This window comes from Notamacropus eugenii, chromosome 6 (assembly GCF_028372415.1).
Source record: "Notamacropus eugenii isolate mMacEug1 chromosome 6, mMacEug1.pri_v2, whole genome shotgun sequence".
Classification (NCBI taxonomy): domain Eukaryota; kingdom Metazoa; phylum Chordata; class Mammalia; order Diprotodontia; family Macropodidae; genus Notamacropus; species Notamacropus eugenii.
The window spans coordinates 162,920,387-162,940,076 of record NC_092877.1 but is presented as its reverse complement, the minus strand read 5'-3'; the positions used below and the strand labels follow the sequence as shown (position 1 = coordinate 162,940,076).

The window sequence follows — 19,690 nt, the reverse complement described above, 5'->3', positions numbered from 1 at the left end:
AACTTTCCTGGAATTCACTTGACATTATGCAGAGAAGAGAAGGGCATGTTACCTGACTAGTATGTTTGTCTGTGTGGTTCCTCATATTTAATATGCTGCAATTTTGTTATGTTTACCATGTACATTCACATTTTCTTCTCAGGCTATCCTCATCTTTAATTCTTTGGATACTAGTGGTCTTTGACTTATAGCCACATAACAAATTCTATTAACAGAATTTGAACTAAATCTTTGAAAATGGTTTTAAAAACAGTGATGTTTACTTAATATTAATAAAATGTGAATTTGAAAACATATTGTGCTTAATATTAAATAGTATAAAACACAAAATTTGTTGGCATTTCCAGTTCAATGTCAATACTCAAAGCAACCTCAAATAGTTAAAGTACCTTTTTTTTCAGTGTTTTTTACTAATATGATATATTTGCAGGTACATAATAAAATGCTAATGTAAAAGAGAGAAGAGGTTTTTAAGATGATGAAATAATGGTGTATTTTGGTACTGAATTCTGAAACACTGTGATTTCTCTGTGAGTCACTCATACCTTCCTCTTTATGTGACCTTAAAAAAGGAAAAAGGTCAATCATGTCCTTACAGTGTAGGGCTGACATATTGAAATCAAGTGCTGTGCTAAATATTAAAAGACTTACAAGAAGGTCTCCAATATATTGGGCAGATCTTCTATGGATAGTCCATGGAAGGATGAGAGCTACACTGGATAAGAAAGCATGTGCGGATTGGAATTTAGTTGGAGGGATGCCCTTCAGTGAGATCATGAACCCATCAAAGTGTCTAAGTTAGTTCAAATCAATAAGACAAAAAGAATTTACTTGTGCTTACTATGTGCCAGGCATTGCGCTAAGCTTTGAGGATATGAAGAATGATGAAAACAGTCTCTGCTTTCCAGAACTCACTTTCAAATGCAGCAGACAGAATGCAAATAGTTACAGATGTATAAGATATATACGTATAACATAAGACATACACAGGGAATCTCCAAATCTCAGAGAATAGGCAACAGCATTAAAGGGGACAGGAAAGTTTTCTTGCATAAGGTAATTATTGAACTGAAACTTGAAGGAAGCTAAGGAGCCTCTAATATTTCCTTCTATCTAATATTAAGCTAAGAAAAATGTCCAAACCCAAACCAGAATATTTCTCAGGAGTATGAATTATCTTTAAAAAATATACCTCTAGCAATATTTATCTGAAGCAAATTTAGTGAGCCAGCTTGGAAAAATATAAAAAAGGAATATGTGTTATCTTCAGGTCATTTTTAATAAATTTGATTTTATGGAAAAACTGGAAATTTTTTAAACTAAATATTTAAGGTGAGGTTAGGTTCCAATGAAACATCCTAATTTCCCTGGGTAGAATTTAGACCCTTATTAGCAGATCAACTCTCAAGATTGTTTTAAAGCTCCAGGTCAGAAATCAAAGAAAGTATGGTCTCAGACATTACAATTTTAATGATTCATTTCCATGACAAAAAAAAATGTAACCAGCTAAGCATAGTGCAAAATCTATCCTTATGTAACAAGACTGGACAGTGGTATCAAATTAAGCTGTCCTCATTACAGTCCTAAGCTGGCCATCTCACATTATGCCATGCACTTGGTCTGATAAGTCTATTTATAATGGTTGCCAGACTCTCATTACTTCCCTCTTTCATTTATCATTCTTAAAATATAGTGAGGCAAGAGGAGAAGTAACATGATAAGAAACAAATAAAAACGATATAGGTTGTGCAATGAAGAGCTTGTAGCATGTTATTTTTTTGAATGAAATACAGTTCTCCAGTTTCATCTGTCTCTAATGTTATAAGACTAACCATATGGGAAATGTACCAGTGAGTTGTTAAACAAAGTCAAATGGCCAAGGGATTTGTAAATTTCTAGGGTGTATAAGAACCTGAGAATACTGAATATGCTGCTGTTCCTGCGAACACTAAAAATCTGTGAGATTAAAGAGATTAGTTTTACTGATAGTCTAGCAAGGATAATAGTATATAGACCTTGTAACTTTGCCGAGGACTGTATTTGAAGCAATATTGTAACACCTGATTAAAACTCACTTCAAAATATTAGCATTACAACACTGCCATTTCAGATAATGGGAAAGATGAACTATACTGTCACAGTTTTCAGGAAGCCAAATTTTAGGCTGTTTTAAAAATTACATAATTTTCTTTTGATGAATGTAGACACCAAGGATGAATAAAGTGATTGTTCTTGGCATATTTACACCATCAAGTACAGTTTTAATCATAAACATTTGATAGCCAATTGAATTCCTTTTTTCCTCCCCAAAACCTTGTTTTTTGATTTTAATGAATTCTGCTCTAATTATCATGCCTTTTTACATTTATACAGCTGGCGATAGGTAGTTAAGCTCTCTCTTTTCTGTAATCACTGAATTGATGCTTATTAAACTCAGCTGTGTATTTCCTCTTTTGTAGAGGTGGTTCAATGTCATGTAATAAATGTTGTTACTGCAATATGAAAAACAATGAGGCTGATCCTAGTAACAGCATAGAACTCTTACCTTGCTACCCATCTTCACTTACTAAGATGTGACTTGTAACCAGGAAGACCTGAGTTCAAATTCTGCCTTGGACACTAGGTCACCAATAGCCTCCCAGGCCCATTCCAGTTATTTTCTTCTTGTTATCACCCTTGATTGCAATATCTCCCTCCTCAAATACTGTTTCTTAGAATATTCCATTTCCTTCAAATGTCAAAGTACCACTTTCTTCATTAGGCTTTTCTTGATCTCTTCAGCTTCTAGTATTTTCCTTGTCCTCTCCATCAAATTATTTTGTATATGCTGACACATTTTTATGTCATTTTCAATGACATATAAGTTCACCGAAGGCAGCGTCTGATTCATTATTGTGGTTATACTCCCATTGTACCTAGATAGCCCTTAAGGACAGAAAAAGAGTTAACTTCATTATTGAGAACTCCTGAACGAGAAACTCCTCTCCCAGGGTAGATCAGGAGCCCCTGCATTCATGTTAGAGAATTACCTAGAGTGATGAGATGTTAAGTGACTTGTCTAGGGTCACAAAGCCAATATACAGCTTTACAAAGACCATTTGTCTATCCTATACTCATATTGCCTCTAGCCTAGGAAGGAAGGAAGGAAAGAAGGAAACAAGAAAAGAAGGTCCTATTTTCAACAGGCACTGTGATAAGCATATTATCACATTAGATCTAGATAACAACTAGAGAAGGTCTGTGTTGTTGCTGTTCTCCCTCTAAGCCTGTGGTCCAGGCGTTTCTGTTGTGCCTGACCCTATTTGGGGTATTCTTGACAAAGATACTGCCATTTCCTTCTCCAGCTCATTTTACAAATAAGGAAACTGAGGCAACAGGTTGAGTGACTTCTCCAGGTCCACATAGCTAGTAAGTGTTTGAGTTCAGATTCAAACTCAGAAAAGATCAGTCTTCTTTACTCCAGACCTGGCATTCTATCCACAGTGCCACCTAGCTGCCCCTCAGCCTAAAAACCCTGGGAGATCTGTGCTGTTACTATTCTACTACTAAGCTTGGAAGCATAATTAGTTCTTAATAAGTTGCCATTAATTGATTCATCCATTTGTTATTTATAGGTCTAATTATACACCCATTCTGTTCAAAATCATCACTGGTTCCTTATCGTACCTATAGTCCCTTGAATATAGTCAATATAAAGACAGAAGTTTTCTTCACATCTAAATACTCCAAGAGTCAGCAACAGTTTGCCTTCCCAGGAGTCCCAGTCAGCCAATGTTGTTGTTGTTGTTGTGGTTAAGTACCTACTAAGTGCCAGATACTGGGTTAATCGCTGGGGATACAAATAAGACAAAGAAAAACATTTCCTAGCTTTAATAAGTTTACCACCTAATAGGGGAGAACAACACATAAAGAAAAGCTGTGTGGAGGCACTGGGAAAGATATGGAATGGAGGCAGGGAACTGTAGAGATTCCATAGTTAGAACTAAAGGTTTCACAGAAGCCTAAGCTGAGTTAGTCAATGCTTTAACCAATAAGCATTTTTATTTAACGAACTTAAAGAATGCAGTGTTGTTTAAGTGGAGGCAATTGAAAGAGTGGTAAGCTTAGACAACAAAATAAGGCAGAAGGACAACCCAAGGAGCCTCTCGATCTGCTACAAGGATTGATACTTCCAGACCAGGACAGTTCCTCCACCTCTTCATACTAGGAGGAAGACTAATACTTCTAAAGGTGAAATGACTGACTGGGATGTTTCCTGGGAGCCTTGGGTGAGAGGGAATTCAAACTATGGCAGAAAGAAGAAGACTCCAGGCACACATCAATATTGAAATCAGTCCCTTTTTTTCTGAGTTGGCACTTTTATGAAATGTTTATTTTATAGGTCAAACCTCCCCCCCCCACCCCAAACTGGAATTTCTTCTTGTTTCCATACCGTGTGTGTGGACAATGACAAAAAGAAACAGTTGCTAACAGAACAAAACATTTCAAGAGAATATGCCTAACAGCGATTTTAGCTTTGATTTTTCTTTCTAAAGGCAAAATATACATATATATGTATGTATACCTATATGCACAAATTTATATATACACTACAGATCACAACGATTGTTTAGACACACTAAGGAAGTTAAAATGAGATCTAACAACAGGTACATCCAGGAGCCACAAAGGTGAGTTGACCTGCATCTGGGGTTCTCATTGCCCCATCTTCTGACCACTGGTTGAGTCTTGAGGAAGAAACTTACCTAATGCTAAGAAAAGGAGCAGGAAACACTGCAGGGTCACGTTGGAAGGGCTGCACACAGGAACCAGAAGACAGGAAAGTGGTGTCGGTTAGACATTGCTCAAGGTGACCACACCAGGGAGGACTTTCCCCTCCAGCAGCTCTAAACTGGCACTACTCCCAGCACTTGCGTGGCTTACTTTGTCTTCCCTGTTCCACTTGACACAAGTGGCAGTATCCCCACCACCTACGATAGTGAGGCAGCCTCTCTTGGTGGCGTCGACCACATTGTTCATCAGCTTTTTGGTTCCCTGAGCAAAGGCTTCCCACTCAAATACTCCAACAGGTCCATTTCACACAATCTATTTGACCTGGACCACATCTTTCACGTATTTCTTACTGTTCTTGGGGCCACAGTCCAAACTCATCCATCTAGCAGGGATACCAGAAACCAATGTGACTTGGCCAGTCTTGGCATTCTCATGAAACATATCCAGTGCAGCAAAGTCAACAGGCAATGTGATCTTGACACTGTTCTTCTCAGTCTTGGCCATTGAGTCTTTGACAATCTTGGAACCCTCTTCATCAAAAAGACAAGTTCCAATATCCATATTGTTGAGTACCTTAAGGAAGGTGAAACGCATCCCACCGCTATTGATCATCTCATTGACTTTGTCTAGCATATGGTTGATCAGCTGAATTTTGCCAGCAACTTTAGCTGTGCCCACAAATGGCCAGGAATGGCCTCTAGGGACTCTCCAGGGCCTTGGCAAAATAAGTCAGCTCCTTTTTAATGAGGAAATCACATGTCTTCTGGGGGCCTGTTGAGCAATAACAAAAGTATCATTGACAGAGACATCCCTCAGGGATGCTTTGGAAGCTTAGCTTCAATCTTGTTCTCAGAAGCATCTTTGCCTTTTCCTTTTTCTACATGAAAGTGAAGATTCTCCAGCAAATGATAGAACTGTTGGATGGGTTAACACAGACTTGCTCCAGTTCTGGACCCATAAAATCCTTCAGAAACAAGGAGTTGAGCTCTGCAACCAGGGGCTCCAAGTAGTATCTGTCAAGCATAGGGATATCATCAGGTCAACCTAAGTGGCTCATCAGAACAACGGACTTGACTCCATTATGCAATGAGTAATTGGTACTAGGAAAACACCCTTGATTTTCTGGTTGTCAGTTATCTCATTGGTCTTCATGGGAATATTAAAATCCACTCTCATGTTGACTCTTTTTTCAGATCTGCCTTATCAAGGTCAGCTTGCTGGAAAGAAACATGTTGGTGATGAGGAGGTTGAGGGGCACCTGTAGCTGTGCCTGTGACTGTGGCTGCTACTAGATCTTGGGCTTCCAGAACGAGGGAGTGCTCTGCACACCATGGTCAGTGCCCACTCAGTCCCTTCTTTTAAAGTCCAGCTCAAAGGTCACCTGAATAATAATAATGATAATAAATGATGATAATGATGATGATGATTCCTGATATTTATGCAGTCCTTTAAGGTTTGTAAAGTGCTTTGCATATTCAGGGTGTGTTAACAAAAGTCATAGCATGGTTTTAAGCTTTAACTTGAAACTAGAATACAACTTTTCAGTTACTCTGTTATTTAATTTGATGCTTCCAACAATCCTGATGGGGCTAGTGGTATTATTGTATTAATATTGCAGATGAGGAAACTAAGCCTTAGAAAGATTAAGTGACTTGCCCAACTTCACATAGCTAAGAAGTATCTGAGGGAGTTTTGGAACCCAGATATTCCATATACCCATTTCTCCTCACTAACCCATGAAAGCATTCTATATTTTCTAGTCTTTGTGCTTTCGGGACATACATGTTCTATCTCTAGTGTCATTGATTGCTATCTTCACTTGACCCCCTCCATAAAATATAAATGAGAGCTACTTTCTCCTCCCAGACCACATTGCCATTCTGTTCTGTACTATTCAAATGCTGTATTATTCTACACTATTCAAATCCTGTATTATTCTATGTTATGGCTATCTGGGTATAAACCTTATCTAGAATACAAAACCATGGATAATGTCTTATCCAGATTCTGTATTTCCCTTAGGTCCTATCCTATTCCATATAGATAGTAAATACTTAATTAATGGTTTACAAGTCTGGTCAAGGAACAGCACTTTGCATGTATCTCTTTTTCTCTGTTTCCTGAGCCACTAGCCTATTTCAAGTCATCTCACCTCTCTCTTGGACTATTGCAATAGCTTCCTAATTGTTTTCCCATCTCAAGTCTCCCATCTCTCCAGTCCGTCCAACACGCTGCTACCAATGAGATATTCCTAAAGTTCCAGTTTAAATATGTTACTTTGTTCAATAAATTTCAATCACTCTCTTTTATCTCTAGGATCAAATACAAATACTTCTCTTAGGGAATTTAAGCCCTTCAAAACCTGGTTCCATCCTATTTTTCTAGCCTTATTCTCCTTGATGCATATATATTCCACCTTCTGTCTCTGTGCCTTTGCCTAGATATGGGAAACATGCCTTCATTACCTCTGCCTCTTAGAATCTTTAGTTTCCGTGTATGCTCAGGTCAAAAGCTGCTTCCTACCTGGTACGCTTCCTGATTTTTCCAGCTGTTAGTGCCTTCCTACAAAAATTATCTTGAACTTATTTGTTATATTTTAAAAAATACATTCTCATATTTTGTAGTGGGAGCAATATTTAATCTTCCCAACTCCATGAAAGTCGTTAGTTATGTATATCAATATCCAAAACTTCATGGAACAGCTTCTTCAACTTATTTATATTTTCAATCCAAATGACCTCTTGGGGGTAACAATTTCTCTAAACACATATAGTATTATTTCCTTTTAGTTTTGCCTAAGTCTCTTCTTTTAATCTCTGAAGGAGCTTAAATTATTAAATTGAGATGAACTGAAAAAATTAGTAAACCTCAATTCCAGATTACTAATTTTTTCCATCCATTTCAATTTAAGTAATTTCCACTAAATCTTGAATATCTTACCTCATCACACCCAGAATCCAAGGTCTGGCTTTTAAGACAGATTATCATGTCATCTCACCCTACTGATCATAGTTAGGATAAAGCAAAAAGCACTTAACTTGAAATGCATTCAAGGCCCTTTATAACCTGACTCCAATCTAAGATTATAATAAAAGGATGGTGGTTTGTGTTATCTATGGAAATTATGTGTCCACATGGATCTCTCTAGTTGTGACTTATAGGGAGGCATGAATAGAAAGCCTTTAGACTGCTCTGTGTGCTTTTCCCCAAAGGAGACTGATTCCTGACATGAAGCAAAGCAGGAGATTGGGACCAGAGGCTGGTTACTGTTCTCCTCAGAGGTAAGGCATTCTGGGCTATAATAATATTCTTCTGCACTCCCCACCCATATTGTTAGTCTAGGGGAAATAATTTCTAGGTTCAAGCTGAGCTCCTAATTTCCACCCCCTCCCCCCCCTTCTAGCCAAATGCCAGTTCTGCAAAGGACGCTTCCAGTAAAGCAAAAACACTCAGTTATCCAAGCTGACAGCAAACAGAAATCAGAGAAATTATACAGAAGAGAATATATGAGACGATACACAGAGTGAGATATCCAAGCTCAACCTAGATAGAAAATCCCATATCTCACCCAGGGAGAAATTCCCTGAAGTCTCTAGTAAAGTAAATTTAGGATTAGGGGCATGATAGAAACGCCGCCTCCTTTACTTGCTGGCTTCCTCCCAGAGTTTTCTCTCCTGTAAAGGACCAGGAAGAGTCTGGAAGCCATGTCTTCTTTCTTGAAAATGCATCCCAGGAGACTAAGAGTAAATGCTCAGGAATCCCACCCTTCATGTAGGCATGGAGCATTGAGTGAGGAGATTCTTATGGAAATGGACTTTGAGCCATTTTCACAAGAATTCCCTGATTTTACATTTACATTTACTTCCTAATATTCAATCACCTTCTATACCTTTTTACTTGCTCTCTTCTTTGCCAAACCAGACTACTTGACTCCACATTTCTATGTATGTTGTTCCATCACACTTGAAATGGTCTTTCCATAGTCCCATAATCTTTCACCTTCCATATATCGCCACTTAAGGAAATTCTTCTTTCAGTGTCACTCAATAATAATTATAAAATAACAATAGTGCATATCTATATAATTCTTAGATATCTGCAAAGGTACTTTAAACTATTACCTCATTTGATGCTCAAAACCACCACTAGGGATACTAGTACACTTATTTTACAGGTAAGGAAATCAGGGCCCAAAGATGTGAAGTGGTTTACCAGTGTCATGTAAATGTCTGGAGGAAAATATAAACCCAGGTCTTCCATGAAACCTTTTTCCCTTTCTTCTCCATGCCCTTAAAAATGTTCTCCCTTTCCATATCTCTCATGCCACTGTGATTAGACCTTTCCCATGAATATACCATATAATAATTTGCGAATTCACATTGCCCTCACTAGATTGTGAGATCATTGAAGGCAAGGATTGTATCTGGCTTTTACCATTGTATAGCCAGAACTTATCTTGGTAGCATAATCAGCTGAATATTTCCCCTAGTGTCCTTCCCCTTTTCTTGGAAGTCTCCTTTCCACCTTGTGAACTTTCCAAGCTCAAACTCATCTCTGTGCATTTGAACATGTCATTCTTCCTGCCTACAAATTAATTTTATTTGTCATCAACAATAATAATAGCTGTGATTTACATAGAACTTCACTTTATATATACATTATCTCATTTAATTCTTACTACAATCTTGTGAGGAAAGTAATGCAGGTACTATGGATGGAATTCTAAAAAATCTGCCCCAGGCCCAGTATTCTAACTTTTTTATGGGCCTCACTGAAGAGCAGGCCCACTACCTATACTGAGCCATGGCCCCCCATCTACCCAACTCAGTATCCTAACTTCCTCATACATGCCTCATTGCCTCACTAGAAGCACATGCCCATAAACTCATACCTCACTAGAATAACAGACATGTCCATTTGATGGAATGCTAGCCACTGACTTTAGCTGGCCACTGCCCCCAGACTCATTCCTCATATTTCTCAGATAAACAGAAGGTGTGTCCATGCACTCTACTACAACCACATCCATCTTATCTCCGATAGTATGACAATAGCCACCCAAACAGAAAGCAGCACCCCTGGGATGCCCGAGCAGAATGTGGACCCCAAAACAATAGAAGGGACTTTTTCTAAGTAGGCACCTGTACAGTAATAATAAAAACTTGACCCAGAGCAAACATATGATATGGAGAGGTTTATTATAATGTCATTATCATATGTTAATGCCTCTCCTTCCCCCTCCTTTCGAGTTTTCTGGTATGCATTGTGGGTAATCGCATGCACAGTTCCACCAAGGCTGGGACATCTCCCTTTATTACCCAATCCTTAGACAAAGCCTTCCTGCCTTTTTAATATTAATAATTTCTGTGTTTAATCAACATCTTTACACTACAAAATTGCCTACATCGACTCACTAAGTTGCTAGCTCCTCTAGGAGCTCGGCCTGCGGGAGAATATCATCCTTAATAAATACCTCTGTAGGACTGAAGGGGATCTGAGTGTGAATCCTTCGAGATGATGCCCACAGCACACCATGAAACCGCAACACTGTCACCTCCACTCTACAAATAAGAAAGCAAATTTTAGCAAAGGAAAATGAGTTCCCTGAGGTCGCAGACTAATCAGTGATAGATCTGGGATTTGAAATAAACTCTTCTGATTCTGACACTAGGGATGTGGCATATGTACAGTCTGAATACCAGCTAGAAATTCTCCTTAAAGAAATCAATCCCCCCCATCTATTGAATATTTTTACAAGTGCTTTTAGCAAAGGGTAAAGCAATCAGTTTTAATATAATCACTCAGTATGAAGAATCAGTTTCCCTGTAGCTTCTCATTTGTGATTCAGAAAACAGGGCAATATGGAAATATCTTGCTATGTATTTCTAAGGAAATCAAAGTTAATTTCAAATTTTGAACTCCTTGAGGTCAATCTTGGTCACCTTTGTGCCCCTCCCCCTCCATCTGCCATTAGTTTCTGACTTAGGGCCTTTCACTTGTAAAGAATCAACTGTTTTTGATTAATTGATATTTTAAAGATAACTTTTCCTTCTATAAGTAGAAATCAAATACTAACTTTCTTTTCTTTACAGATTTCCTCATCTGTACAGATTTTCAACTTTGAAATTTCTAGCCTTGGACACTAAGAGGTTAAGGGAGACACAGGGCCGTAGAATTAATGAATATCAGCTCTATATCCACTGCAACACGCTACCTCTGTTTCATAAAACAACATTTTACAGAAAGACAAAATAAGTTTTTCTTACGCCAAAAAGGAAGAGGCTGGCAGCAACTAGAATGTGACTCTGCCCTACATATGTCAGTTCAGCACTTTCTTTCCACCACACTGTGTGGTATTCTGAGTTCAACAGAGTTCCGAACTTAGTAACATGACAGTCATTTATTTTGAGAATCCACAAGAAGCATCTCATGGACTTCTTTTTCATGAATTAATGAAGAATTTAATGAAGTGAACTGATCTAGAGCACAGGAGGGTGCCAATTATTTTTTATTTTTTTCCGCAAACATCTAACTTTTGATTGGTGTAGGACTGGGGAAGGAAGGGGATGTAATGGGTAATGGATAAAGATATATTATAGTTGTATTTCTCCTCTTTATTTTATTAGATTTGTGGCAATTCATACCCCTATTGTGAACTATGTATCATCTCAGACTTTACTTCATCCTCTGTCTACTGGGAATATCTCAAAGTTTCTTCTCCAAATATTTTGCATTTCTTGTACTCTCCCACTCCCATAATTTAACGTGGAAACAAGTAAAAGACTTAGGAAAATAACTCTCAGTGAATACTTATCTATATCTGCATTTTATCTCTATCTCTATTCAAACCCATATCTATATCATCTCTATCATTTATATCAATATATCTACTTATATCATCTAGGTATTCTAATTATCTTTAATTATTATATTAATTTCAACATAGTAAAGCATTTGACCTGAAAGTTCATCTCAGTCATCAGAGAATACATACCAAAGAGAGTGTGGCAAAGCTCTTAATATCCATAAGAGTTGAGTCAGGAGAAAACCATGTGTTTGTGGTGAATGTGGCAGAACCAGCTGGCACTCATGTTTTTATGAGTCTTTCTATAGATGTCAGAAAATATACAAGGAAGAAATGACATGACTACCAAAAATCTAACAACTGCGTCACCTTGGAAAATAGACCTCCAAGTGCATCAGAAAAGTTACACTAGAGAAATCTCTAATTGAACACAAGTCATGGAAAACCTTAACCGTAATATTGGATATTTGTGGGGAGGAAATCAGCACATGGAAATATTGATGAAATGTGTCATTTGTGAGAAAGTTTTCACACTGAGGTCATGCTTTCAATATTCATAAGAGTGTTTTGACACTGAAAAGCTGTGACCTCAAGGATTGTCTATTGTGATTATTTTAATCAACCACAAAATTCCCTTTAAATGACAAAATATTCTATATTCCATAAAAATTCTAATTTCTACATTAATTATTATGTTAATATTAACTGACCATATGATTTAATATAGTTAGAGAAATATGAAGAGATTATTGACCAAAATAGAGAACATTTGCCATGGGTAGAAATAATCCTTAGATTGATCTGAAGCTCATCTATAGCCATTTATGGACCATTCCTAAGTACTCCAATTGCCTTACATCAGCGTAGAGGAAAGAGCGCTTGATTTGGAATCAGAGGGCCTTAGTTCAAATATGATTGCTCTATAGCTCTATCACTTCAGACAAACAAGTTAGCACACACAGATTCCTCACCTGTAAGGTACAGTAGTTGGACAATTTATCAAAAAGACTATCAACATCTTTCATCATTTCTGAAATTCTGGTAACCTTTTGTATGATGCCCCCATTTTGTTTTCTTTGTTCCTGTTATACAAATTATAGTTTTCTCTTTAGCAATATCTGCTAATTTATGGCTTGTATGGACGGCAGGTAACTTAAAATAGCAACATTTGCTTCCATTTTTGTTAAATGCCTCAATATTTTGATCAATCCGTAATCCCATTGATATAATCCTCTCTCCAGAACACAGACTATCCATGACCTTTCTTGTGAGATTCTTTTCCATCTCTTTCCACAGATCCTCCATAGAAGGTCTACTTAATACTGTGAAACTTTTTCTTCTAATCTATTAAGGATTTATTAGATACTAATATAGGACTTGGGCCACTTCACTATTAACCTTTGCCCTTGCTACATGGCCACTTCCCCAAGTTTTATTTTAATTGAACATGACCTTGATGACTTCTTTTCTTAACAATCACATTGGTAATGTTGCTAAACACCACAAGCAAAGATACTTCTTTGTTGGGATATTTTAATATCCAAAATATCCATAATACCTAAAATAGTGATTGTTTGGTGTGAATCGGTTTCAACAATACATTGATTAACTCAAATAAAGCATTTTAAGGGCCTATAAAATTTTCAATAAACTAGGGCCTACCAGTATTTTCTGTCTTTAATTTTAGAGGACAGGAACATTATTAAATTGTTAGCATCAGGTTGCACAATACTTTCTAACATCTCTTTACAGTTACATTTCAGTAAGTCTTATTTAGATTCCAAAGCTTTTTCTTCTTTTAACAATTTCAGCAAAAGTTTCAGTATTAATCTTATACATTTTATTTCCTATGTAAAAGCTAAGAAAGAAATGTTCAGTTCCTTGACTAGATAAGATACATTCTTTTTTAGTGAGACTGCTGTGCTTTGAGTTTTTTAGACAGTGATGCATTTCTGGTAGATAATAAATATTAGATTATAACACCTTGAGAATATTTCATGTAATTGGTAGACAGAGATATTTTAACTTACATGTAATTGTATAGTTATATATTTTTCTTTCTGTCTATATCTTACATTGATGAACTATATGTAGATTACAAAAAAGTATCTCTAAGAATCTGATAAGTATTATATGGTAAAAAAATACTTTAGACTTGTAAAGCACTTTATAGAATCATATTTTATTAATACATTATACAAAAACACCTATGTCTTTGCATATGTGCATACATTTACATACATATTGAGTGTGTGCATGTGGAGGTGTGTATACCAATGTGTATTCAGAACTATGAGTTTACTCAGAAAAATTCAAGTGGATAAAGAATTTCCATTTTATTTTCGGCTATGACTTGTAGTTGCATGGATAGCTCATTGACAGAATACATGGTGGACAGTCACTACAGATGGACAGGAAATTGAGAGCAACTTGGATAAAAGAAGGTGATATAGATAGAGCACATCTGGGAAATTACATACTTTTTTGGGAAGGAGAAGGTAACCTGGGTTAAGTGCCTTGTCCAGGGTCATACAGCTAGTATGTATAAGGTGTCTAAAGCCGGATTAAAATTCAGGTCTCCTAACTCAAACACCAGTGATCCATCCACTGTGCTACCTAGCTACCCCCAAATTGTATACTTTCTTATGATTCCAAACTGAATTCTTCCACAAAAGTCCATCTTGTTAACACTAATATTGTTCTTATTTTGTTATATATGGTTGTGAGTCATGAGGCGCCATGATTTTGGAAGAATCAGAATTAAAGGTGACACTCAGGCAAAGTAAAGACGCATAAATAGGCATATTAAGGCTGCAATATCATTACTGATCATGTTTTGAAAGTAAAAAAAGTGTCACAAAAGAACATAAAGTACAAATATGCCAGGACATAAGGTGAAATTGTCATATATCAAGAGTAAGAGGCTGCAATAGCACTACAACTGGTAGGTGACATTGTGAAGGTTGACTGGTCAGGACTGGGTACGTGATTGGATATGAGAGGCAAGAGAAATGGAAATTTCAATGATAACCGAATTTGTTTTTTTTTTTTAATGTTTATTTATTTATCTTTAGTTTTCAACATTCATTTCTACGACATTTTGAGTTCCAAATTTTCTCCCCATCTCTTCCCTCAACCTACCCCAAAACACCATGCATTCTGATTACCCCTTCCCTCAATCTGCCCTCCCTTCTATCACACCCCTCCCTTCCCTTATCCACATCTTCTTTATTTTCTGGTAGGGAAAGATAGATTTCAATACCCCATTACTTCTATTTCTTATTATCTTGATGCATGCAAAAACAATCACCCACATTCATTCTTAAAACTTTGACTTCCAACTTCTCTCCCTTTCTCCTTCCCCACCCATCCCCACTGAGAAGGCAAGCAATTCAATTTAGCTATATATGTGTAGTTTTGCAAAAGACTTCCGTAATAGTCATGTTGTTTGAGACTAACTATATTTCCCTCCATCCTATCCTGTCACCCATTTATTCTATTCTCTCCTTTGACCTTTTCTCTCCCCATTTGCCCTCCCTTCTATCATCTTCCCACCCAACTGATCCCCTTCTCCCCTACTTTCTTGTAGTGGAAGACAGATTTTCATAACTAATTGAGTGGGCATATTATTCCCTCCTTAAGCCAAATATGATGAGAGTAAGTTTCACTTTTTTCCTCTCATCTTGCTCCCTTTTCCTTCTATTGAAAAAGCTTTATCTTGCCTCTTTTGTGAGAGATAATTTGTCCCATTTCATTTCTCCCTTTCTCTTCCCAATGTATTCCTCTCTCATCCCTTAATTTTATTTTTTTAGATATCATCCCTTCCTATTCAACTCACTCTGTGCCCTCTGTCTAATAACACAATTTGAAACATATGAAACATATGAGATGAGTATCAGAGACAAAACGAGTGTCACAGACAAAAAGAGTAACATCAAAAAGAACAAGTTTAAGGGGAAGATTATTTTGTTACATGTTAAACCTAGCACTATGTAGAATAATGAATTGTACTTAGCATCAGTTTGATAAATGCTAGCTGAAAGAATGAATGAATTTGTCACTCAATACAAAATTAAAATGTTATCGTTTGGAAACTTTTGGCTTTTATAACTTGCTTAATTTTACCAAATATTCAGAGTGAATAAATGAAAAATCACTTATTAAACATTTTTTTCTATGTATATGCACTATGTATACAAATTATAACTACTCACAATATTAATAGCAATATGAATTAGCATTTATAAAGTATTTTAATATTTGCATCAATTCCTCACTGGAAAAATGAGGTAGAGAAGGTGTAATGGCATGTAAAGTAGGATATTTTGCTCTTTTTGTTTTAGTATAATCAAGAAGTACCTTTCATGGAATGATAAAAGCTCTGGATTTTTACTAACAGAATAAAACTGAATTTCATCTGCCTTCTTACTGAGCCAGGAATCCTGAATCTCTTTAAGCTTTGCTTGCACTTTGCTTTTGATGGAATTAAATGTTGCCTTCTCAGAGGTGGATGAACTATCCTGCTGGCAAATCCTGTGGAGTTCTCATTTTTCATTTAGCAACTTCTGAATTTCCCCATCATTTTCACTAAACCAGTCTTGGTGTTTGTGAGTGTTCTGCCTCAGATGAGCAAATGCAGTGCTGTGCATCAAATCTATGAAAGGTGTCCATTATTTTTCTGCTCCACTGTTGTCAACTATGTGTTGGATCAACTTTCCTTCCAATTTTTTAATGTTTATTTATTTAGTTTTAGTTTTCAACATTCATTTCCAGAAAATTTTGAGTTCCAAATTTTTTCCCCATCTCTCCCCTCTCCCCACCTCAAAACACCATGGATTCTGATTGCCCCTTCCCCCAAATTTCCCTCCCTTCTATCACAACCCTCCCTTCCTTTATCTGCATTTTCTCTCTTTTCTTGTAAGACAAGATAGATTTCTCTACCCCATTACCTGTTTTTCTTGTCTTCCAGTTGTATACAAAAACAATTCTCAACATTTGTTCCCATGATTTTGAGTTCCAACTTCTCTCCCTTCCTCTTTCCCCACCTATTCCCACTGAGAAGGCAAGCAATTCAATATAGGCTATATATGTGTAGTTTTGCAAAAATCTTCCATAATAATCATGTTGTGTAAGACTATATTTCTTTCCATCCTATCCTGACCCCCACTTATTCTATTGTCTCTTTTGGCTTTGTCCCTTTGTTTTAGTAACAAATGGGGTGGAGGGAGGGGAGAGATGGGGAAATTCTAATTACTAACTTCCAGTTACTCCCTCCTCCTATTTGCTCTCCCTTCTATAATTCCTCCCACCCCACTTATCCCCTTCTCCCCTACTTTGCTGTAGTGTAATATAGATTTTCATAACTAATTGAGTGGGCATGTTATTCCCTCCTGAAGCCAAATGTGATAAGAGTAACATTTAACAATGATGCAAATGGCATTTTCAGTGTTTCTGTTGTGGATAAGAGCACAGACAAGATCACCATCACTAACGATAAAGGATGTCTGAGCAAGGAAGACACTGAGCATATTTTCCAGGAGGCTGAGAAATACAAGACTGAGAATGAGAAGGAGAGAGACAAGGTGTCTTCCAAGAATTCTCTTGAATCTTATGCTTTAACATGAAGGCTATCATGGAGGATGAAAAACTGCAAGCCAAAATTGGTGATGAAGACAAACAGAAGATCCTTGATGAATATAATGAAATAATTAACAGGCTGGATAAGAACCAAACTGCTGAGAAGGAAGAATTTGAGCATCAGTAGAAAGAATGGAGAAGGTCTGCAACCCCCTCATTACTAAGCTTGTACCAGAGTGCAGGGGGCATGCCAGGAGGCATGCCTGGTGGGTTCCCAGGTGGTGGAGCAGCCTCATCTGGAAGTGCTTCTTCTGGAGCCATCGTCGAAGAGGTGGACTAAACAACAGAAGAAAGAGCATTCCACATAGCTTTTCCAAAATTGAAGGACTCAAAATTTGCAGCCAAGGTAGTAGCAGTTTAAAAGTAACATTTAAGCTACTGTGTAAATCTGGGCATTCTGAACATTTGCATGTGTGCAGAGGGAGAGAAATGAACAACATTGCACTTCATCAGTACTGTAAACAAGTGGAAATGCAATTCTTGTCCAGGAGAATAAAAAATATTTAAAATTAGCATCATGAAAAATAAATATTTATTTTTCCCTCTGGTTCTAGAATATCAGGGCAATTTTCCTTGATAATTTCATGAAAGATGATGTCTAGGCTCTTTTTTTGATCATGGCTTTCAGGTAGTCCAATAACTTTTAAATGGTCTCTCCTGGATCTATTTTCCAGGTCAGTTGTTTTTCCAGTGAGGTATTTCACACTATCTTCTATTTTGTCATTCTTTTGTTTTTGTTTTGTAATTTCTTGGTGTCTCATGATGTCACTGGCTTCCATCTGCTCCATTCTAATTTTTAAAGAACTATTTTCTTCAGTGAGCTTTTGAGCCTCCTTTTCCATTTGGCTAATTCTGCTTTATAAAGCATTCTTCTCCTCATTGGCTTTTTGACCCTCTTTTGCCCATTGAATTAGCCTATTTTTCAAGGTGTTATTTTCTTCAGCATTTTTTGGGTCTCCTTCAACAAGCTGTTGACTCACTTTTCATGATTTTCTTGCATCACTCTCATTTCTCTTCCCAATTTTTCCTCCACATCTCTTACTTGATTTTCAAAATCATTTTTGAGCTCTTTCATTGCCTGAGGACATTGCATATTTATTTTGGAGGTTTTGGATGCAGAATCCTTGACTTCCTCTGATGGCATGTATTGGTCTTCCTTCACTGAAAGGATGGAAGAAAATACCTGTTCACCGAGAAAGTAGCCATCTATAGTCTTATTTTTTCCCTTGTTTGGTCATTTTCCCAGCCAATTACTTGACATTAATCCTTCATCAAGAGGAGGATACACTCTGGGGATCTATAAGTTCTCAGTTCCTCCAAGATGGCACAATCAAGGGAGAGGAGTTTACTCCTTTCCTGGACTGCACACTGGTCTGTGAGCAACCAAAAACTTTTCTGCCCAGAATCTGCAAGTAGAATTCCCTCTCCACAACCACCTCCAGCTCCACCATGCCAGCGCTTCTCATCACTCCAGGGTCTCTATTCAGGGCTGAGATGCAGATCAGCCACTCAATTCCTCCAGGGGCTTTAGGTGGAAGGCTCCACAAATTGATGCTACTGCTGCAGTGACTGCTGCTGGCAGTCCAGAATGTGTTCCCTTCTCCTGGGTGAAAGAGCTTTCTCACTGACTTTTGAAGCTCTGTTTGGCATTTGTGGATTGAGCAATCTGGGAACTGCTGCTACTGGTGGCTCCCTGAAGCCTGTTCCAGGTCCTGTCTCTGCCATACTGTGCAGCCCATGCTGGGATATGCTCTGTTTCCCGCCCAGTGCTATAGACCTTTCCTGTCGGCCTTCCGTGCTGACTTGGACTGGAAATCTATTTCACTCTGTCATTTTGTAGCTTCTGCTGCTCTAGAATTTGTTTAGAGTCATTTTTATAGGTATTTTATGGGTTATGGGGAGAGTTTACAAGTCTGTCTTTCTACTCCACCATCTTGGCTCCACCCCACAGTTCTAATTTGTTGACATTAATTCTTCTGGCAGACATTTTGCCTTGGGGGTGGCACTTTTGATGAATGTGAATATTTAGCTTGGAAAAGATGTCTATGATTGGTACAGCACTCTGTACCACACATTGCCTTTGTCACTGTCACCTCTTTTCTGTCTCTTCTTTTTACAATCATATAGTCTATTAGATGTCAATGTTTGCTATAAGGGTGCATCCATAAAGTTTTACTGCATTTAGGTAAACAGAAATCAGTGTTGGTAATAAGAAGGTCAGGCAATGCAGACGTCTTCAGCAGTAAATGACCATTGCTGTTGCTGTTTCCAACTACATTCCTCCCTAGGACTCCCTGCCAAGTCTGGTAGTCTGAACCTTTTCTGGCATTAAAGTCACCCAGAAGTATAAGTTTGTCCTCTTTTGGCACATTAATGATAAGGATCTGTAGGTCTTCATAAAATTTTTCATTGATCTCATAAGGGTTCATCATGGTTGGATCATAGGCACTGACATTGGTGGCATGGCATTTTCCT

At 37.5% G+C, this 19,690-nt stretch overlaps 1 pseudogene; it reads right to left on the bottom strand.

Moving 5' to 3' along the window:
- Positions 1-4,788: 4,788 nt before the first annotated feature.
- On the bottom strand, positions 4,789-17,476 carry LOC140512172 (phosphoglycerate kinase 1-like; annotated as a pseudogene).
- Between the last annotated feature and the right edge of the window lie 2,214 nt (positions 17,477-19,690).